This window comes from Schistocerca nitens, chromosome 3 (assembly GCF_023898315.1).
Source record: "Schistocerca nitens isolate TAMUIC-IGC-003100 chromosome 3, iqSchNite1.1, whole genome shotgun sequence".
In the NCBI taxonomy this organism is placed as follows: domain Eukaryota; kingdom Metazoa; phylum Arthropoda; class Insecta; order Orthoptera; family Acrididae; genus Schistocerca; species Schistocerca nitens.
The window spans coordinates 812956927-812963257 of NC_064616.1; the positions used below are offsets into that span (position 1 = coordinate 812956927).

At 36.5% G+C, this 6331-nt stretch overlaps 1 pseudogene; it reads right to left on the bottom strand.

Annotated features, from left to right (window-relative positions):
- Positions 1-3771: 3771 nt before the first annotated feature.
- Positions 3772-3889, bottom strand: LOC126250392 (5S ribosomal RNA; annotated as a pseudogene).
- Positions 3890-6331: the final 2442 nt, after the last annotated feature.

The following is a 6331-nucleotide window of genomic DNA, read 5'->3' on the forward strand; positions in this document are numbered from 1 at the left end:
AATTTGTTCATACTCTTCAGTGTCAGTGAAGGCTACAGGTGTTGTGTCATTCAGATCATCATCTATCTTTGTAGATAAGTTAGTGAACTGATCTGAAAGTTCGGCTACTTTATCCGATAGTGAAATTATTTCCTGTGTATGTTTTTCTGAACCAAGTTTCAGAGTGCCCCATTTGTGTTGAAATGGTATCTACTGTGTCCTTTAAGTTTTCCTGAGTTTTTGCAAGTTGCATAACCGTATCGGTAGATGCAACTAAGTCAATTTTAGCTTGCAAGGTCTCATGATTTTCATGAACAATAATTTGCAGTTCTTTTATGGCTGCTTCGTGATTCTGTAATGCATTTTCATGCCGCGAAAAAATAGGCTGAAAATGCTCACAAATTTGTGTTTTTACGTCATTACAGACTTTTTGACATTTCGATTCAATGTTATGTAACTCAGTAGTTAAATCTTCACGTGTTTGTTCAAACGTGGTGTCTAACTTTTGAAGATTTTGTTCCATTGCGTCTAACTTTTTAAGATTTTGTTCCACTGTGTCTAACTTTCGAAGATTTTGTTCCATTGTGTCTAACTTTTGAAGCTTTTGTTGTGTTTGTCCCATTTGTTGTATTAATTGTAATAACAATGCACTGGTGTCTGGAACATGTTCCTCAGTGCTTTTCGGCAGTGAATTTGCACCGGAAACATTCACATTTTGACAAGCAGAAAATGTGTCTTGACTTATTTGAGAAAACGGTGAGGATCCAAAACCTGAATCTGCAGTATTTGCAAAATTGTGTCCTGTCATTCCCTCTTCACTAACTGTTTCACTGTCCGCGCCATTGTTTGCCGCCCGCTCCATTTCCCTATGCACAATTACCAAATTACTACTTTGAACACCAGTTAATTCATTACACAGTGGTGCTGCTAAGCTACGCTCGTCGTCACTATTATTTCTCTGTTTACTTTGGAGCCTAGTGTTACGTTTTTCACACGCCATTATTGTCACAATATTTCACACGATAACACAGAAAAGCACAATTTGATGAGCAAAATAAGAGAACACATTAACATAACACTGAAAATAATATCTAGTTAATTGCAGCTGCGAAATACTTGGTGCAAATTTACATGCGTGCCACACCTGTTTTACTGTACAACAATGGAAGACTGCAACTACAAAGGAGATTTTCTCTACAATTACGCGCTAGCAATAAACAAAAGCTACACTAATTACACAAACTACAAGAAAAAATCAGAAGATTCCAGTGAGGTATCCTCGGCTAAGGGTCGACATATGAAACGTCCCCTTAGAACTATTTATACATGACTGTGCTTAAACTGACACACAATATTTTTAGCGCAACGCAATCTGACTTTAAAAAATCCCTACAAAAGAATGGCCCTGACTAACATTAACCTATACGTTTCACAAATCACTTACCTCACAAAAATCTTCGCTACTCAAGCTACTGCAATACAGCGAGCGCCACTACTGCCAGCTAAATAAAAGATTGAAAGTACTGAAGGCACTAACTACTGATAGGCATAGTTAGCAAATGAAAGATTTTGATAGAGAACAACCAATGTATTTACCTCAATAGTCATAATATATATAGCGGTTCATGACAAATTTCAAAACTCTGCCATCTCTCTCCCCACATCCACCACTGCTGGCGGCTCACCTCCAACTGTGCAACGCTACGCGCTGTTCACAGCCAGCTGCCTAACACTACAATGGCGAGTATTACAACAATGCAAAGCAGCCACAGACTGCACACAGCACAGCCAGTGATTTTCATACAGAGGTGACGTTACCAATAAAAAAACCTAAACAGCCTACTTACAACGTCTGTGAATTTACCCTTCTCATGGTGAATCTGCGCTCTTTGTGGCACACGATCCTGGACAACAGGGTTCGTTTCACAATTCCTGAGGGCTGTCTCTTTCGGCGATATACTCAAATCAGAGTGAAATGTTCGTTAACTCACAAGGTTGACAATTTTTCAAAGACTCTCCTCATCAAGATGTTTAGAATCTTATGATTTTGATTCGATTTTCAAATGTCTTTTTTTATTTTTTTTCTGTCTTCTATGTAAAGGATCTATAATTCATACTTAACTGGAAAAATGCAGAAGGTCGAAATTTAAATCATACTTAAGTCTAAGACCGCAGAAGGTTGAAATTAACAGTACAGATAGTCTGCAAAATCAGCAGATTCCTGTAACTTGGGAGGTATCAAGAATGGTGTCCCACAGGGTTCAGTCACGAGCCCCTTATGTTTCTTAATATATATTAATGAGTTGCTACTCTGTAGTCATGAAGATACAAAGCTAGTTCTTTTTGATGATTATCTACCCAGCAAGCAAGAATCAACTGAGGAGATTGTAAACAATTTCTTTCCGAAAATTGTCAAGTGGTTCTCTGCAAATGGACTCTTACTAAATTTTGAGGAAACACAGTTTATACAATTCTTTACAGTAAATGGTATAACACCATTGATAAATATAGGCTATGAACAGAAGTCTGATGCTAAGACATAATAGCTAAAATTTCTGGTTATGTGCATTGATGAGAAATTGAAGGGGAAGAAAGACCTTGACGCTCCGCTGAAACGGTTCGGTTTAGCTACTTATGCTATTGGGGTCATTGCAAATTTTGGTGATAAACATATCAGTAAATTAGGCTACTATGCCTATTTTCATTCTCTGCTTTCATGTGCCATCGCATTTTAGGGCAATTATTCACTAAGAGAGAAAGTTACCATTGCACAAAAGCGTGTAATCAGGATAATAGCTGGAGCCCACCAAAGATCATTTTGAAGACATTTATTTAAGGAAGTCGCGATGTTTGCAGTATCTTCGAAATACGTATATATTCACTTATGAAATTTGTCATTAATAACCCACCCCAATTCAAAAATAACAAAGAAGTGCGTAGGTACAGCACTAGAAGAAAGGTGATCTGCACTGTTCTGACTTAAATCTCACTTTGGCACAGAAAGGGGTGAATTATCCTTCCACAAAAATCTTTGGTCGTTTGCCAAATAGTGTTGAAAGTGTGACGGATAGCCAACCAACATTTAAAAGCAATTTAAAAGAATTTCTGAATAACAACTCCTTCTACTCAATAGATGAATTCTTAGAAATAAAGTATTAACTGAAAATAATAAAAAGAAAAAAAAACGAAAACAAATTATTTTGTATAAAGGAAACTTATGTTGACGTGACACGTTCCACATCATTACGAATGGTCGTATTCATGATCTATGGAAAAAGGATTAATGTATGTATGTGCGTATGTATGTCAGTCTATTTCTTTACTCTTGATCCCAAAAGATGGCACCATATGTTAGGTATTTTATTCCTTATTTAATTGCTTTTACATCCGTTTTATTTGAGTAGCCTACTTTCACACTGTTTTAAATCCATTTTTCATTTGCATTGGCTTCAATAACCAGTGCAAGTTTTACTTTATTCTTATTTATTGTGCTTCCAAACCTGCACATCCTTCCAAGCATAACTTCCATCCGCTGCATCGGCAACCTCCTGCCAGGCAGTCTTAGGTGGCGTGCATATGCTCTCCTCCATCCGAACAGGCGTTGAAGGCCCAACGGAACCGACCGGCCGTCGTGTCGTCCTCACCCACAGTCGTCACTGGATGCGGATATGGAGGGCCATGTGGTCAGCACACCGCTCTCTTGGCCGTACATCAGTTTACGAGATCGTAGCCGCTACTTCTCAATCAAGTGGCTCCTCAGTGTTCTCTCACAAGGGCTCAGTGTACCCCGCTTGCCAACAGCGCTCGGCAGACCGGATGGTCACCCATCCAATTGCTAGCCCAGCCAGACAGTTCTTAACTTCGGTGACCTGACGGGAACCGGTGTTACCACTGCGGCACAGCCGTTGGCTCATGTATTCACAGCCACTACGATATATATTCCAATATTTATGTTTCAAGATTAGATTAGATTAGATTAGATTAGATTAGATTAATACTAGTTCCATGGATCATGAATACGATATTTCGAAATGATGTGGAACGAGTCGAATTTTCCAATACATGACATAATTAGGTTAATTTAACAACATACTTAAGTTAATATAATAACTTTATTTTATTGTGTTTTTTATTTATTTATTTTTTTATTTTTTTAAAATATTTTTTTTGTTTTTTTTTTTCTTAATTTATATCTAAAAATTCCTCTATGGAGTAGAAGGAGTTGTCATTCAGAAATTCTTTTAATATCTTCTTAAATACTTGTTGGTTATCTGTCAGACGTTTGATACTATTTGGTAAGTGACCAAAGACTTTAGTGCCAGTATAATTCACCCCTTTCTGTGCCAAAGTTAGATTTAATCTTGAATAGTGAAGATCATCCTTTCTCCTAGTATTGTAGTTATGCACACTGCTATTACTTTTGAATTGGGTTTGGTTGTTAATAACAAATTTCATAAGATAGTATATATATTGAGAAGCTACTGTGAATATCCCTAGATCCTTAAATAAATGTCTGCAGGATGATCTTGGGTGGACTCCAGCTATTATTCTGATTACACACTTTTGTGCAATAAATACTTTATTCCTCAGTGATGAATTACCCCAAAATATGATGCCATATGAAAGCAATGAGTGAAAATAGGCGTAGTAAGCTAATTTACTAAGATGTTTATCACCAAAGTTTGCAATGACCCTTATTGCATAAGTAGCTGAACTCAAACGTTTCAGCAGATCATCAATGTGTTTCTTCCAATTTAATCTCTCATCAATGGACACACCTAAAAATTTGCAATATTCTACCTTAGCTATATGCTTCTGATTAAGGTCTATATTTATTAATGGCGTCATACCATTCACTGTACGGAACTGTATGTACTGTGTCTTATCAAAATTCAGTGAGAGTCCGTTTACAAGGAACCACGTAGTAATTTTCTGAAAGACAGTATTGACAATTTCATCAGTTAATTCTTGTTTGTCAGGTGTGATTACTATACTTGTATCATCAGCAAAGAGAGCTAACTTTGCCTCTTCATGACTATAGAATGGCAAGTCATTAATATATAATAAGAACAACAAAGGACCCAAGACTGACCCTTGTGGAACCCCATTCTTGATAGTTCCCCAGTTTGAGGAATGTGCTGATCTTTGCATGTTACGAGAACTACTTATTTCGACTTTCTGCACTCTTCCAGTTAGGTACGAATTAAACCATTTGTGCACTGTCCCACTCATGCCACAATACTTGAGCTTGCCTAGCAGAATTTCATGATTTACACAATCAAAAGCCTTTGAGAGATCACAAAAAATCCCAATGGGTGGTGTTCGGTTATTCAGATCATTCAAAATTTGACTGGTGAAAGCATATATGGCATTTTCTGTTGAAAAACCTTTCTGGAAACCAAACTGACATTTTGTTAGTACTTCATTTTTACAGATATGTGAAGCTACTCTTGAATACATTACTTTCTCAAAAATTTTGGATAAAGCTGTTAGAAGGGAGATTGGACGGTAATTGTTGACATCAGATCTATCCCCCTTTTTATACAAAGGTATAACAATAGCATATTTCAGTCTATCAGGGAAAATGCCCTGTTCCAGAGAGCTATTACACAGGTGGCTGAGATTCTTACTTGTCTGTTGAGAACAAGCTTTTAGTATTTTGCTGGAAATGCCATCAATTCCATGTGAGTTTTTGCTTTTAAGCAAGTTTATTATTTTCCTAATTTCAGAGGGAGAAGTGGGTGAGATTTCAATTGTATCAAATTGCATAGGTATGGCCTCTTCCATTAACAGCCTAGCATCTTCTAATGAACACCTGGATCCTACTATATCCACAATATTTAGAAAATGATGATTAAAAATATTTTCAACTTCTGACTTTTTGTTCGTAAAGTTTTCATTCAATTTGATGGTAATACTGTCTTCCTCTGCTCTTGGTTGACCTGTTTCTCTTTTAATAATATTCCAAATTGTTTTAATTTTATTATCAGAGTTGCTGATTTCAGACATGATACACATACTCCTGGATTTTTTAATAACTTTTCTTAATATAACACAGTAGTTTTTATAATTTTTGATAGTTTCTGGGTCACTACTCTTTCTTGCTGTCAGATACATTTCCCTTTTCCGGTTACAAGATATTTTTATACCCTTAGTAAGCCATGGTTTGTTACAAGGTTTCTTACGAGTATATTTAACTATTTTCTTGGGGAAGCAGTTTTCAAATGCATTTACAAAAATGTCATGAAATAAATTATATTTTAAATTGGCATCAGGTTCACGGTACACCTCATCCCAGTCTAACTGCTGTAGGCTTTCCCTGAAATTTGCAATTGTTAAATCGTTGACTGGA